Below are 17,509 nucleotides of genomic sequence, written 5' to 3'. Positions count from 1 at the left end.
AGCAGCGTCGTAAAAGAGGTGACGGAGCTGTCCTCTCTATAAGAAGGGTGCCAGCGAGCCTTGCTCTTGCTTACAGCCACACCCCCTTGAGCATGCCTGATCTTGTCTGATCTCGGAAGCTAAACAGGGATGGGCCTGGTTAGTACTTGGATGGGAGACTGCCTGGGAATACCAGGTGCTGTAAGCCTTTAATTGCAGGAGGCACCCTATCTTTGCTCACTCGCTCATTCTCATGTTAACACGTGCAGTGTGGCTTTTTGGCTTTTTATTTGTCAGCTTTGGTGAGACACAGGTGCTTGTGTATTAGCATGAGCGTTTTTTATTCTCATCATGAACCTTATATACTGTATCTCTACATCCCATAACCTTTAACGGCAGGTGCCTGGGTGTGGACATGTTCTGATGTAATATTTAATTTTTAATTTATTTAATAAGTAAACATTTTAGTAAAGTCTGTTATATTGTTAAAATCTATAAGCGTTATAAATATCAATTTTTGCTCGTGCTTATAATTTATCGCTGCTAAATGTGTCTTATTCAATTATTTTAACACTTTTATGACCTATCCACTAAAATATAAAAACCTGCCCTACAACGCTCTTCTCAAAAGATAAAATAAGTTTTACATTTTTTGATTCAATGTAATTTCTTTTCTAGAGAAACACATCATTTGAGGCTTGGGTTGCATGTTAATATTTTTAAGGTTTAAAGACTTTACGTTCACGGTACGTGGAAAATCATTTCAAACTTTTGAAAAGTTGTTGAGAATTTGTCATTGAAATAAGCTTACATATTTTAATTCAAAGTGATTACTTTTCACTCTCGATAAAACACGTGTGATTTTGGGGCGGAGGGATATGGTGGGGCGTTCTAAAACATCACAACCATTTGAAAAATGTCTTGAGCTATGTAGGCATGGTTACAAATTTGGAGTTTATGCTTAAATTAGCCGACTTGCCGGTTTTGAAGTGTGACACCTGAGCTGTCAGGCCCCGATATTGACTGCTGCGAAGATGGCTTCTTTGAGTAGTGAATCATCGGATTCCTCTGCTATGCAAACTGAAGAAGTAGGTTGCTAAAATATTTTTTCTGATAGTGGAATTGTCGTTTCAATCTGCGTTTAGCGTATTTCGTTTTCAACACTTTGTCTTCTTTTTAGCAAAAGCTGACCCAGCACTCAGTGGTGTGTGACAGTGGCTGTCATGTGAACTCTGACGGTGATTCAGGTGTTGGGGGTCCGTCAACGACTGATGACGAGTTGCTACAAATGGTAAATATTAAACCACAGCAAGTTCGAAGCAAACGAAAAACTCTAACACAAAAGAGGCATTACAATTGTAAATATTTTAGGTAAAAAGCATGCCTATTTATTTTGTTAAGCCTTCCTTTTCTTTTTTCCTTTAATAGAATAACGAAGAGGTCGACGCATCAATCTTCAAACTACCATCAAGCTTGAATGTTTCGTGTCTGTTCATGTGTGTTCGCCAAAATGTGATTAATGATGATGTTCAACCTAGTTTAGCTAACGATGGCTCTAATGAGCCCGATGCTATGGATCAGATTGTAAAGTCGGTGGTATGTTGCACCTTCAACCATTGTTTAAAGGGGGTTGTGGTTGACGAATGCGCGGCCCGTTTGATTAATCATCCAGGTCAACGGGGTCACACATGCCTAGTTGTCGGGTGCGCGGATGGGTACTGTGGTGTCTCCGGGGGAAAGTTTATGTAAATGAAAGTAGTACTCACACCACACTTTTCTTTCCTGAGTTTCGTGGCTTTTCTTCCTCCAACTATCTTCCAAATACAGTCCGTAATCCGTTCCCTTAATCCTGATCCGATCCGAGTTCCAAAAGTCCGTAATAAAGCCAATCCGCGATGTATCCTTATCCAGTGTCCGTAATCCAAAAACCATAAACCTTTTCTCCTTTCAGTAGTCCGTTATTCTTTAGCCCGATCTTTAACATACACCTCTTTCCTCTCTTTTCCTCCAAACCGCATTCACCTTATCGGCTTCCGCCCTGTTCACTGCCTCCGGGGCACTTATATTTCGGTTCCTGATGCGGCTCAGCTGTGTCTCATTGTTTCTCAGGGTAGACCCTTTCCATTTACCGGTCAGCTGATTCTTTTTGGCAGCCATTTTGCTAAGGTCCATATCTAGTATTTTAAGTAGGTCATTCCGAAAATACCTGTTATGAATGACCCTTCCCCTGGTCATGTTACAGTACAAAGATGTGTTGTTTGCCGCATTAGAAATTTATAAGTGTCTCAGTTTAGCCCGAATTTTATCGGCTGTTCTGTACATCGCCAGTGGCCTGGGTGCCTATACTTTTACAGATGATACTGAGCGGAGTATAAAGCACTTGCTGAGAAAAATAATTGACGACCGCTCGCCATATGAGTATGTACGCTCCTTACTTGTAAAGGTAGATGGAAAAATACTACACGTGACTTTTGGTGCGTTGCAAAACTTATTTTATACTTATTTATACTTATTTTTACAGAAAAGAAAAAAGATCTATGTAAAACCAGGGCTGTGAAATACTCGCAATGTGAATAGAGCTTTCACTCTGTTTTACAGACACAGGTGTGCCGTCGTGAGAAGAATGAAAAATTTCGAATGTATATGTAAGAATTCTTACAAAAAGTGCTTTACACTCTTCTTTCTGCAAAGCTTGAAATGAAAATCAATTAACTGAATGCTAATGTCCTTGAATTTGTTAAAGAGATAGATGTGCATGTAAAGAACATGAGTGAAATTACTGCGATTCTGATGTTTTCAGATCAGAAACTGAAGCCTGGCGGATTCAGCGGTGTGTATTGCAAAACTACAACGTATTTTACATAGAACCTGTGGTAACACCGTCCCTCTGATCACTCAGGCTAATTTATTTGCTCTGTTAGGGTCGCCCAGTTCGGTGTTCACGGCTATAGAAATGGCGAGAGAAAGGGCGTTATGAATGCTTTTTGAGATGCTGCTGAGTTTCTGAACAATGTTGGGGCGATAGCTACAACTAATTTTCTGCACCAACATTTAATTGGCGATTGCAAGCAGTAGTCTGTAATGTGTGTGAAAAGTTTAAAAGTGTATACTGGGATGTTTCTGTAATTTAAAACCTACTGATGAAATAAAGTGGTTCACATTTCACATGCTATTTGTCCTGCGAGTTCTTTCTGTGACACTTTACTCAGTCAGTCAGTCAGTCAGTCAGTGTGCGTGCGTGCGTGCGTGCGTGCGCTCACATCCCGGAAACTCGCGGCACTCACCAGACTTCCCACACTGCCGATTCCCTAGGGTTATAATAGATTGCATTCAAACCTGCAGCAGACATGATCACCTTCCATCCCTCGTTGCTAATACGCTCTTTCACACACTTATTTATAAATCGAAGGGGATGCGGTGGTGGGCATTTGGACCCTGAGGCCTGGGGCTGCTAGGGGCGGAAGGCGGGACAACAACACTCATTATGCCACACCATTGGCTCTCGAGGGGGCGGGACATCCGCCCATAACATTGCACCATTGGCCGATAAGGGGGCAGGACATCTGCCCATGGCGGCCTCCCATTGGCTGAAAAAGGGGGCGTGGTACCTGTCAAAATGTTTTATGAAAGGTGTCGCTTTATTCTACTCCCGGGCCAAAAACAGCCCTCGGATAATCAACTCAATCAGGAACTCCCAGTCTCACAACTGCATTCCCTCGGTGCTTCCCTACCACCCTAACCCAATTTCTATCCCCAGGACCATCATTAACAATGACTACATTTTACAGGACGATCCCTCCATTGGTACTCTTTTTTCCGACCGCCCAATCATCTCTTATCGCTGACCACCACATAAGCTTCTTGTTCACAGCTCCCTCACACTCAGCACCTTCCCCTGCAATAGCACTCGCTGCATCACTGGCAAATACATATCTAACGACATTCAGGGCATCACAGGACAATTCCAGATAACCCTGACAACATCCTTTATCTCATTTACTGTATCTCTTGCAAAAAATGCCCAGCTATCTACATTTGGGAAACCGAAAGGAGACTAGGAGAATGCTTCAGAGAACATATTAGGGCTGGGAAGGTTAAAGATTTCTCCAAGCCCATAGTTTTTCTTTTCACCTCAAAAAGCCAGGATCTCTCAATGACTGACTTATTTTAATGTAATCTTCTCTATTCTCTTGCAGGTTTTGACTTCACACCTTTCTTCACCTCTCTCCATTTTGCACTTCCTGAGTGGCCTCTCTGCTGCTTCTGCCTCCTCCCCTCTCCCAGCTTTTGTTCTTCTGTGCTATTTAATCTTTGTAATCTGCCCTGTCTTTCTCACACCTGAAGAAGGCTTCACAGCCGAAACATTGAGTTTTCTCTCTTCTCTTTTCAGTATGGAATAAACCTATTACTTGTTCCTTTGCAGACTACACATGCTGACATAGTTTAGTTCAGGTGGGTAGCTGCTTCAATATACATTTGTAAATGTCAATTTAAAACTGAAAAAATAGTAAGATTGTAACTCTACTTTAAAACGTGGCAAGAAATAGACACATGGCAGCCTACACCCTGGAAAGGACACCAGTCCATCCCAGGGCAAAGAAATAAAAAATAAACATATAGGCAGCACATATCAAGCCTTACAAGAAATCATTAACAGCCTCAACACACACCACAGGTCCATTAAACTCAAATACACCAAGCATGGTAGCCTGATAGACTTCCTAGACACCACCACATACAAGGTTTCTTCCTTCAACAACACAGACAAACTGGACATCAAGGTATTTTTCAAAGACACATTCACACGGCTTACTGCACAAGGATAGCTTCCACCCAAAACATACTTTAAAAGGACTGGTAAAATCACAACTCCTACACTTCCACAAAATCTGTACACAACAACAAGACTTTGAGGAAGCCAAATACACACTCTTCCAAGCTTTATGCCAGAGAAGATACACACAAAGTTTCCTCAAAAATGTGGCACGAACATTTCTAAATAGAAAAACTCCAGATGACAGAAAAATACCCCTCAACACATCATATTCTCAACTCAGCATAAAAACCAACCAAAAACCATGATATTAGAAAACACAAACATACTGAGGGAGCACAAAATCATATCTCCACACAGAAAAAAACAAAAACCTTCAGCATTAATTAGTCCAAAGCAAGCTAAAACCTGTACACAACAGATCATATACACCAAGAGCCAAACATTTCATAACAGTGTAGTGTTTCATAGCCGTTCAGGGACGCCAAATATGTAATCATAGTGGCTCTCTGAAGGCACCAGTTCTGTAGGGTTTGGGCATTTACTGAGACAATTATTAATTGTAGCAGTAAATCACAAAGTTGATTCTTTTGATGGCTTTAGAATCCAACCATGCGATATAACTCAAACAACGCGCACACACAGGTACAAATACACGAGGATACATTTATTAATACATAGAATATGCATATAAACCTAACAGATCTTATCGAGAGGGTTATCAGAATACAAAAGATATATATTCATTCAGTTACGAAGTGTTACACATCAAGAGGACATACGTTCAGTATATCATTCATTAAGACCGTTTCGTAAAGTGAACTTGGTTACAACTTCTACATTAGATACTCAAAACAAGTACATAACTCTTAGGAATTAAATTGATATCAACTGGTTGGGATAGCAATTGAATTCTCGAGCTGTAATGCATTGAAGTTGAATACTCATCCAATTTCTGGGGATTCAGATCTCCTGCAGGCACAAACAATCAGCTGCAGGCTTGTTGCTGTCCAATCCGCGCTCTCTGGCTCCGTGCCAGGCTGTGCTGTGCGGCTTGCGACGGTGCGCTGCTGATGCTCACTGACCGGCTAGTTAGTGTTGGCTTTAACTAGCAAAGTTTGTGCACAGGAGAAAAGATGACTGTGGATCCCAGCAAGTCAGGAAGAGGACCGGTTCGTTCCTGATGAAGAGCTAGTTCTGAATAGTGATTCAGCTGTCCACAGTTCTGACCTGTCCACGAGGCCTGCTGCTGGTTACTCTCTGGCAACCTCCACTCTAGACTCTTAGAACAAAGGAAAGTTCTGGCACTCGGACACACTGGCCGTTCCGTGGTTGTCCGGGCTGAGTCTCGGGATGGTCAGGAGGCGCGCTGCGAGAATGTCCTGCCCTTGGGAGCCTTCTGCTCCTGGGCCGTCCTGCCCTGGAATTCTCCTTTGAATTCCCTTTAGAACAGTCCACAGAATCCTCTCCAGAATCTTACTGAATCTCCCAAATCTGAATCTTGTTGAATCTGAATCTCCAGGCCTGTGTTGCCTGTTTTTACCTGGAGGAACTTCAGCTTGTTGATTGGCTGAAAGTTCCATGGGCATCAGAGTCCCACGTGGGTTACTCAGCCCTACCAGTCCCTGATTGGTTGATCAAGGTGAGATATGAGTCACTTAGTCCTGACACTTAGTAATGCAGTCCAGATGTCCATCCGGCACTCCCTAGACTGATAGGCGCCAGTGGATGACCATTGATCATGATAGCCAGGCTTAGCTAAGTGCACCCCCCTTTGGGAGCTGTCCTAGGAAACCTTAAATCACCCTAATGGTCTCTCTGTGGCTGCACCACAGAGATGAACAGAGAAATGGGGCCTCATTTGGGAAGCTCAGAAACACTTAATTCTGCCTTATTATTAAGCCTCGCCGCTACATATCCCCCCTTTTTGAAGGTCACGAGGTCCTGAGGCGTTGTTGCCTTCAAAACAAAAACAGAGTTAAGTGATGTCCCTTGCCATTAGAACATTAATCTTAAATGTCCACATTACTCCTCGAGAATTCATACCGGAACCAGCATTGGATACAAACAGGATGAATAACATCTGGAGTATGTATAAAAACGGTAGGAGACATTATCTAAGTCTAGGAATTACACATCAGGAAGTTCACTGTCAATATCTGATACCTCTGTGGTAGATATTTGGGGAGAAGTCACTTCCTTTCTTTTGACATGCTACCTTTGACTCATTCGTGCTACCCAGAGTACATCTTGATGTGAGAGTACAGCATTCAGAGTACATCCAGTCATGATCCAGCTACCCGGCGGTAGTGTTACAATAACAACAGTTCCTGTTCCCAGCCCCCCGATAAACCAGAACACCTGTGTTGGGTATCTGCTAGGGTGGTTTGGAGGTTTGTTCCATTAAAGCAAACTCAACTACCTGTACCTCTTCAGGGCTTACTGTTTCTTGGATTTCTATCCAATTCAATAGTGTGGCACCTGAAGGCATCCACGACCTCAAGTTTGGTCTTATGTTGTCTGGTTCTAGACCGTACAGTGTTAAGTTACCATGCTGTACTATGGCCTCCTCAGGAACTTAAAGGAACTGTTTTATTAGGTAGCTGCATCATGCCTGTCACAAGTCACAGTGTCAGTTAAACGTGGTGTGCTGACCAGCCATTTACTTCCCACCTGCTCTTCATGGGGTTCATTAACCTTCCTCTGCTCGTTAGTAGCTTTACACCCTTCATTGGTGAATCGTTTAGACACAGCCAATGGATAGCTTTGGTAGCCATACCCATCTCAAGATTTGGAACCGAATTCAATCTTGGTTTGCCTTCTGGGTGAGCTATGAACGATGGGGTTAATGTCACACACTCCTCTACTGAGAAGAGTGGAATCAAGTGGGTTGGGAATTGTGCCGTGGTTAGACTGGCTACAGTGGCACTAAGCTCCCTTAACAGGTCTTGTGTCAACATTCTGGCCTGTTGCACACAAGCATAAACCCACTGTATAACACCAACAATCATGTCCACTGGTTGGGGAATAAGGTTTAACCCTGTTGCATAGGAAGTTGCCTGTAGGATTTTCCCTAAGCTTTCCAACTTTTGCTGCTGTCGATACAGTCTGTCACTACCCTCTGGCCTCTCTGACACCTGCCTTCTTGGGGCAGTCAGGGTGAGAGTGCCAGTAGCACACAAACCTACCAAAAAGAGCAAACGTGCAACAGTGGCGGCAGCAATCAGTCTTCCCAAAAGTCTTTTCGGGTGGCTGATCCCAGTCATCTCCTTCTGAGTGACTGTTGCCTTTCTAAGCTGGCGCAGCTTGTACATGGTGTCTTTCTCAGTATGCCATGTGGCATCCTGGGCACCAACATCCTGGAAATCTGGGGAGATCTGACGCAGCGGCTGATGCTGCTCCTCCATTTCCAGGGCATCTGCTTTTTCGATTTGTTCATGCCTGTGCTCTAGGAACCCTGCAGGGGGTGGTGCAGCGGTGGAGCATGCCTGACCCTCGGCTGAGTGGTCATCTGGAGCACCTGAGTGATCTGAGATTGTTACCCCATTCTCACTGTTCCGGTCCACCGTGCACACTTCCTGATTGAGGAATCCCTCTATCGGCATGTTTACAATCGTTCGCTGGGCGTGGGTGTAGGACACCTGCTCGCTCCCCCCTTCCCTCGCTAGGGGTTCAGGGAGCTGCCCCAGCACTGGGATAGCTAGTTCATTGTCTTTGAACTTACTATCACCCACCAGGCCCATGTCAGTGCAGGCGGGGATTCTGATACCCCTCTTTGCGATGTCCTGCACTGGCAGGCGGGTGGCTTGACCATCCAGCTCCAGTCTGGGTGAACCACTGTTGGTCAGACTCAGACTGACAGACTGAGCTGGTGGCTGTAAGAAAACCGGCTCGGCTTTCATTCCCTGTCCCTTCTGGGGGACTGGGTGTGTTGGAAACCCTGCCGTTGAGGCAGGAACAATCAGGTCAGTCTCACTCACTACCTGGTAGTTGTGAGAAATAATGTTACCTGACTGCAGGTTCCCTGGGTCACAGCAGAGGGAATCGGCATCTGGGATCAGGTGTGTCCACAGCGCAGTAGTCTCAGCGTCCAGCTGGACCTCCTGTCTAACCTGTGAATGTTGCACCAGGGGCACCTGGCGGTGGCCCCGTGACAGCTGCTCAAGCAGATCCTCACTAATAGAGGACCTCTCAGGGCTAAGGGTGAGGGCTACATCACCAACCTGCTCTCCTGCCATCTGGATCCCTTCCACCACTGCAGGGTGGTGGTCCTGACCCCTCTTGGGTGCCAGGGTGCACAGGGAAAGCTCCTTTTCATCGCCAGGTGGGGAGATCTGCTCCTCTTTAGGGATGTAAAAGGGGTGTGCTTTACCTGGTGGATCAGGCGGCTGCTCGGAGCACCGCTCCTGTGGCATGGAGGCTGTTGGGACCTTGGCCAGGGCACGACTTCCCTGTATATCCGGGGAACAAGAAAATATTTTTATTTCTTGTCCAGAGGGAACAGAAGGAATCTCCGCATAGGCTTCTGTGTTCGGTGGGCACTGTGTAAGCACAGTCTGCCTCTTGGCCCCCCTTTCCTTCTGTACAGAAGGCTTAGGAGCCTTGACCTGTTTCCACACTTTGCCTTTCTGGTGATCCACCAAAGGTTCCACTCTGAGTCGCATGCCCTTTTCTTTTTCAACCCGTTTGAGCTTGCCGTGTGACATCAAACACCTTTCAACCTCAGTGTCAATCAGTGTCTCACTGGGTAAGACATCTCCCATGGCAGCCTTGAGGTAAAAGCTTCGTGCTTTTCCTCTGTGTTTTACTGCCTGCTCTGTGACTTCAGGGGTGGAGTCAGCACTCACTTGGGAGTGGCTGACCTCATCCAGGCAGGAACCCTTCCGCTCAATCAGATAGACTGAGGGAGGGAGAGGGGGCGGGTCTCCGCCTCCTCCAGTGGAGAGTATCAGCTCATTCACGCTTCCGGCAGCCTTGGGGAGCGGTTGTCCCTGTCCTAATAAAGCTTGTTCAAGCCTGGCCAGGCGGGCGGCTACTGAATCCTTTTGTTCAGCTTTATCTAGCCCTTTCCCTCCCCCGGTGTTCTCATGGCTCTTAGGACGCTGGGTGCGGTCCTGTGTGCCTGCTTTGGAACGGGGCTTAGCCAGCTCAGGAGCCTGTGCTCCTTCGAGCAGGGGGGAATTAACCCTGCTGGCTCTGACGGCGAACACAGTCGCTTTAACAGCTTTTTGCTCAGAGCGACTTTGGACATCATACTCCCAGGCTTTCTGCGCGAATCTCCTAATATCAGTCATTTTCATGGTCTGTGCATCTGTATGCATTAAGATCATCTTTCTGACTGATGGGTGGAGATTCGCAATGAATAAACCCTTGAAATGTATGTTCTCTTCGCAACCCTCATCATTTCGCCCTGCAAAATAAGTTCGTCTAAGTCTCTCGTAATATTCGCGAGGGGACTCTGCTCTCTCGTGCTTAATGTTAAGGGCGGCGGCTATCGCGGCAGTCGGGTCAATAAACGCACTGTATTCTTCGATAAGTGCATGACAAAGCTGTTCAAAGTCATTACAGACTTCTTTCATCTGCCTAGCCATCCACTCATGTACAGCTCTGCTGGTAGTTTTCCTGACCAGAAACACTTTCTCCTGTTCTGTGGCGTTTTGGCAGGTACTGCAGGTTATACCTGAGGTCTTGAATATAACTCTCGATATTATTCTCTGACACTGCGGGGTCAAATCTCTCTATGTCCTTCGCTAGCTCTCTCAGAGAATGGAGGTTTATTCTCCTAGCTTCTCCGCTGACGGAGATATGACGGAGATCGTGGTCAGACTTGTCGCTGCTAGAGAGAGTGCTTAATAGCGACTCGAATTCAGACCTTTTAGCAACCATCGTTAAACTTAAAGAGTATTACTTTTAAGTACGAAATCACAGTTTAAGATCAAGTATGCAATCAACCTGGTAGATTGCAAAAGATCACAAAACACTCAAGCACTGCTTAAAGAGCAAGGGGAACTTTTTTTTTCTTTCGGCTTTCAGCACACACTGTATTATCGTGTATGAAACCCGCGGCGTTTTATATGAATTATTCCGCTTGGTTGATTCATTTCAGTCTTGCCACGCCCACCCAGGGACGCCATAAATGTAGTGTTTCATAGCCGTTCAGGGACGCCAAATATGTAATCATAGTGGCTCTCTGAAGGCACCAGTTCTGTAGGGTTTGGGCATTTACTGAGACAATTATTAATTGTAGCAGTAAATCACAAAGTTGATTCTTTTGATGGCTTTAGAATCCAACCATGCGATATAACTCAAACAACGCGCACACACAGGTACAAATACACGAGGATACATTTATTAATACATAGAATATGCATATAAACCTAACAGATCTTATCGAGAGGGTTATCAGAATACAAAAGATATATATTCATTCAGTTACGAAGTGTTACACATCAAGAGGACATACGTTCAGTATATCATTCATTAAGACCGTTTCGTAAAGTGAACTTGGTTACAACTTCTACATTAGATACTCAAAACAAGTACATAACTCTTAGGAATTAAATTGATATCAACTGGTTGGGATAGCAATTGAATTCTCGAGCTGTAATGCATTGAAGTTGAATACTCATCCAATTTCTGGGGATTCAGATCTCCTGCAGGCACAAACAATCAGCTGCAGGCTTGTTGCTGTCCAATCCGCGCTCTCTGGCTCCGTGCCAGGCTGTGCTGTGCGGCTTGCGACGGTGCGCTGCTGATGCTCACTGACCGGCTAGTTAGTGTTGGCTTTAACTAGCAAAGTTTGTGCACAGGAGAAAAGATGACTGTGGATCCCAGCAAGTCAGGAAGAGGACCGGTTCGTTCCTGATGAAGAGCTAGTTCTGAATAGTGATTCAGCTGTCCACAGTTCTGACCTGTCCACGAGGCCTGCTGCTGGTTACTCTCTGGCAACCTCCACTCTAGACTCTTAGAACAAAGGAAAGTTCTGGCACTCGGACACACTGGCCGTTCCGTGGTTGTCCGGGCTGAGTCTCGGGATGGTCAGGAGGCGCGCTGCGAGAATGTCCTGCCCTTGGGAGCCTTCTGCTCCTGGGCCGTCCTGCCCTGGAATTCTCCTTTGAATTCCCTTTAGAACAGTCCACAGAATCCTCTCCAGAATCTTACTGAATCTCCCAAATCTGAATCTTGTTGAATCTGAATCTCCAGGCCTGTGTTGCCTGTTTTTACCTGGAGGAACTTCAGCTTGTTGATTGGCTGAAAGTTCCATGGGCATCAGAGTCCCACGTGGGTTACTCAGCCCTACCAGTCCCTGATTGGTTGATCAAGGTGAGATATGAGTCACTTAGTCCTGACACTTAGTAATGCAGTCCAGATGTCCATCCGGCACTCCCTAGACTGATAGGCGCCAGTGGATGACCATTGATCATGATAGCCAGGCTTAGCTAAGTGCACCCCCCTTTGGGAGCTGTCCTAGGAAACCTTAAATCACCCTAATGGTCTCTCTGTGGCTGCACCACAGAGATGAACAGAGAAATGGGGCCTCATTTGGGAAGCTCAGAAACACTTAATTCTGCCTTATTATTAAGCCTCGCCGCTACATATCCCCCCTTTTTGAAGGTCACGAGGTCCTGAGGCGTTGTTGCCTTCAAAACAAAAACAGAGTTAAGTGATGTCCCTTGCCATTAGAACATTAATCTTAAATGTCCACATTACTCCTCGAGAATTCATACCGGAACCAGCATTGGATACAAACAGGATGAATAACATCTGGAGTATGTATAAAAACGGTAGGAGACATTATCTAAGTCTAGGAATTACACATCAGGAAGTTCACTGTCAATATCTGATACCTCTGTGGTAGATATTTGGGGAGAAGTCACTTCCTTTCTTTTGACATGTGTAGTGTTTCATAGCCGTTCAGGGACGCCAAATAAATAATCATAGTGGCTCTCTGAAGGCACCAGTTCTGTAGGGTTTGGGCATTTACTGAGACAATTATTAATTGTAGCAGTAAATCACAAAGTTGATTCTTTTGATGGCTTTAGAATCCAACCATGCGATATAACTCAAACAACGCACACACACAGGTACTAATACACGAGGATACATTTATTAATACATAGAGTATGCCTTAAACCTAACAGATCTTATCGAGAGGGTTATCAGAATACAAAAGATATATATTCAATCAGTTACGAAGTGTTACACATATCAAGAGGACATACGTTCAGTATATCATTCATTAAGACCGTTTCGTAAATGAACTTGGTTACAACTTCTACATTAGATACTCAAAACAAGTACATAACTCTTAGGAATTAAATTGATATCAACTGGTTGGGATAACAATTGAATTCTCGAGCTGTAATGCATTGAAGTTGAATACTCATCCAATTTCTGGGGATTCAGATCTCCTGCAGGCACAAACAATCAGCTGCAGGCTTGTTGCTGTCCAATCCGCGCTCTCTGGCTCCGTGCCAGGCTGTGCTGTGCGGCTTGCGACGGTGCGCTGCAGATGCTCACTGACCGGCTAGTTAGTGTTGGCTTTAACTAGCAAAGTTTGTGCACAGGAGAAAAGATGACTGTGGGTCCCAGCAAGTCAGGAAGAGGACTGGTTCGTTCCTGATGAAGAGCTAGTTCTGAATGGTGATTCAGCTGTCCACAGTTCTGACCTGTTCACGAGGCCTGCTGCTGGTTACTCTCTGGCAACCTCCACTCTAGACTCTTAGAACAAAGGAAAGTTCTGGCACTCGGACACACTGGCCGTTCCGTGGTTGTCCGGGCTGAGTCTCGGGATGGTCAGGAGGCGCGCTGCGAGAATGTCCTGCCCTTGGGAGCCTTCTGCTCCTGGGCCGTCCTGCCCTGGAATTCTCCTTTGAATTCCCTTTAGAACAGTCCACAGAATCCTCTCCAGAATCTTACTGAATCTCCCGAATCTGAATCTTGTTGAATCTGAATCTTGTTGAATCTCTGAATCTTGTTGAATCTGAATCTCCAGGCCTGTGTTGCCTGTTTTTACCTGGAGGAACTTCAGCTTGTTGATTGGCTGAAAGTTCCATGGGCATCAGAGTCCCACGTGGGTTACTCAGCCCTACCAGTCCCTGATTGGTTGATCAAGGTGAGATATGAGTCACTTAGTCCTGACACTTAGTAATGCAGTCCAGATGTCCATCCGGCACTCCCTAGACTGATAGGCGCCAATGGATGACCATTGATCATGATAGCCAGACTTAGCTAAGTGCATCCCCCTTTGGGAGCTGTCCTAGGAAACCTTAAATCATCTTGCATGAATAGTTTCTCTGTGGCTGCACCACAGAGATGAACAGAGAAATGGGGCCTCATTTGGGAAGCTCAGAAACACTTAATTCTGCCTTATTATTAAGCCTCGCCGCTACATATCCCCCCTTTTTGAAGGTCACGAGGTCCTGAGGCGTTGTTGCCTTCAAAACAAAACAGAGTTAAGTGATGTCCCTTGCCATTAGAACATTAATCTTAAATGTCTACATTACTCCTCGAGAATTCATACCGGAACCAGCATTGGATACAAACAGGATGAATAACATCTGGAGTATGTATAAACACGGTAGGAGACATTATCTAAGTCTAGGAATTACACATCAGGAAGTTCACTGTCAATATCTGATACCTCTGTGGTAGATATTTGGGGAGAAGTCACTTCCTTTCTTTTGGCATGCTACCTTTGACTCATTCATGCTACCCGGAGTACATCTTGATGTAAGAGTACATCATTCAGAGTACACTGTCAGTCATGATCCAGCTACCCGGCAGCAGTGTTACAATAACACCAGTTCCTGTTCCCAGCCCCCCGATAAACCACAACACCTGTGTTGGGTATCTGCTAGGGTGGTTTGGAGGTTTGTTCCATTAAACCAAACTAACTACCTGTACCTCTTCAGGGCTTACTGTTTCTTGGATTTCTATCCAATTCCTTAGTGTGGCACCTGAAGGCATCCATGACCTCAAGTTTGGTCTTATGTTGTCTGGTTCTAGACCGTACAGTGTTAAGTTACCATGCTGTACTATGGCCTCCTCAGGAACTTAAAGGAACTGTTTTATTAGGTAGCTGCATCATGCCTGTCACAAGTCACAGTGTCAGTTAAACGTGGTGTGCTGACCAGCCACTTACTTCCCACCTGCTCTTCATGGGGTTCATTAACCTTCCTCTGCTCGTTAGTAGCTTTACACCCTTCATTGGTGAATCGTTTAGACACAGCCAATGGATAGCTTTGGTAGCCATACCCATCTCAAGATTTGGAACCGAATTCAATCTTGGTTTGCCTTCTGGGTGAGCTATGAACGATGGGGTTAATGTTACACACTCCTCTACTGAGAAGAGTGGAATCAAGTGGGTTGGGAATTGTGCCGTGGTTAGACTGGCTACAGTGGCACTAAGCTCCCTTAACAGGTCTTGTGTCAACATTCTGGCCTGTTGCACACAAGCATAAACCCACTGTATAACACCAACAATCATGTCCACTGGTTGGGGAATAAGGTTTAACCCTGTTGCATAGGAAATTGCCTGTAGGGTTTTCCCTAAGCTTTCCAACTTTTGATGCTGTCGATACAGTCTGTCACTACCCTCTGGTATCTCTGACACCTGCCTTCTTGGGGCAGTCAGGATGAGAGTGCCAGCAGCACACAAACCTACCAGAAAAAGCAAACGTGCAACAGTGGCGGCAGCAATCAGTCTTCCCAAAAGTCTTTTCGGGTGGCTGATCCCAGTCATCTCCTTCTGAGTGACTGTTGCCTTTCTAAGCTGGCGCAGCGTGTACATGGTGTCTTTCTCAGTATGCCATGTGGCATCTTGGGCACCAACATCCTGGAAATCTGGGGAGATCTGACACAGCTGCTGATGCTGCTCCTCCTTTTCCAGGGCATCTGCTTTTTCGATTTGTTCATGCCTGTGCTCTAGGAACCCTGCAGGGGGTGGTGCAGCGGTGGAGCATGCCTGACCCTCGGCTGAGTGGTCATCTGGAGCACCTGAGTGATCTGAGATTGTTACCCCATTCTCACTGTTCCGGTCCACCGTGCACACTTCCTGATTGAGGAATCCCTCTATCGGCATGTTTACAATCGTTCGCTGGGCGTGGGTGTAGGACACCTGCTCGCTCCCCCCTTCCCTCGCTAGGGGTTCAGGGAGCTGCCCCAGCACTGGGATAGCTAGTTCATTGTCTTTGAACTTACTATCACCCACCAGGCCCATGTCAGTGCAGGCGGGGATTCTGATACCCCTCTTTGCGATGTCCTGCACTGGCAGGCGGGTGGCTTGACCATCCAGCTCCAGTCTGGGTGAACCACTGTTGGTCAGACTCAGACTGACAGACTGAGCTGGTGGCTGTAAGAAAACCGGCTCGGCTTTCATTCCCTGTCCCTTCTGGGGGACTGGGTGTGTTGGAAACCCTGCCGTTGAGGCAGGAACAATCAGGTCAGTCTCACTCACTACCTGGTAGTTGTGAGAAATAATGTTACCTGACTGCAGGTTCCCTGGGTCACAGCAGAGGGAATCGGCATCTGGGATCAGGTGTGTCCACAGCGCAGTAGTCTCAGCGTCCAGCTGGACCTCCTGTCTAACCTGTGAATGTTGCACCAGGGGCACCTGGCGGTGGCCCCGTGACAGCTGCTCAAGCAGATCCTCACTAATAGAGGACCTCTCAGGGCTAAGGGTGAGGGCTACATCACCAACCTGCTCTCCTGCCATCTGGATCCCTTCCACCACTGCAGGGTGGTGGTCCTGACCCCTCTTGGGTGCCAGGGTGCACAGGGAAAGCTCCTTTTCATCGCCAGGTGGGGAGATCTGCTCCTCTTTAGGGATGTAAAAGGTGTGTGCTTTACCTGGTGGATCAGGCGGCTGCTCGGAGCACCGCTCCTGTGGCATGGAGGCTGTTGGGACCTTGGCCAGGGCACGACTTCCCTGTATATCCGGGGAACAAGAAAATATTTTTATTTCTTGTCCAGAGGGAACAGAAGGAATCTCCACATAGGCTTCTGTGTTCGGTGGGCACTGTGTGAGCACAGTCTGCCTCTTGGCCCCCCTTTCCTTCTGTACAGAAGGCTTAGGAGCCTTGACCTGTTTCCACACTTTGCCTTTCTGGTGATCCACCAAAGGTTCCACTCTGAGTCGCATACCCTTTTCTTTTTCTACCCGTTTGAGCTTGCCGTGTGACATCAAACACCTTTCAACCTCAGTGTCAATCAGTGTCTCACTGGGTAAGACATCTCCCATGGCAGCCTTGAGGTAAAAGCTTCTTGCTTTTCCTCTGTGTTTTACTGCCTGCTCTGTGACTTCAGGGGTGGAGTCAGCACTCGCTTGGGAGTGGCCGACCTCATCCAGGCAGGAACCCTTCCGCTCAATCAGATAGACTGAGGGAGGGAGAGGGGGCGGGTCTCCGCCTCCTCCAGTGGAGAGTATCAGCTCATTCACGCTTCCGGCAGCCTTGGGGAGCGGTTGTCCCTGTCCTAATAAAGCTTGTTCAAGCCTGGCCAGGCGGGCGGCTACTGAATCCTTTTGTTCAGCCTTTTCTAGCCCTTTCCCTTCCCCGGTGTTCTCATGGCACTTAGGACGCTGGGTGCGGTCCTGTGTGAGTGCTTTGGAACGGGGCTTAGCCAGCTCAGGAGCCTGTGCTCCTTCGAGCAGGGGGGAATTAACCCTGCTGGCTCTGACAGCGAACACAGTCGCTTTAGCAGCTTTTTGCTCAGAGCGACTTTGGACATCATACTCCCAGGCTTTCTGCGTGAATC

General features: G+C 46.4%; 1 pseudogene; it reads left to right on the top strand.

Moving 5' to 3' along the window:
* Nucleotides 1-68: 68 nt before the first annotated feature.
* On the top strand, nucleotides 69-187 carry LOC148824946 (5S ribosomal RNA; annotated as a pseudogene).
* The last annotated feature ends 17,322 nt before the right edge of the window (nucleotides 188-17,509 follow it).

The sequence above is a fragment of the Atractosteus spatula genome, chromosome 10 (genome assembly GCF_055471065.1).
Source record: "Atractosteus spatula isolate fAtrSpa1 chromosome 10, fAtrSpa1.hap1, whole genome shotgun sequence".
Classification (NCBI taxonomy): domain Eukaryota; kingdom Metazoa; phylum Chordata; class Actinopteri; order Semionotiformes; family Lepisosteidae; genus Atractosteus; species Atractosteus spatula.
Note: the sequence above shows the minus strand (reverse complement) of the source record. Positions and strands in the feature narration are given on the sequence as shown.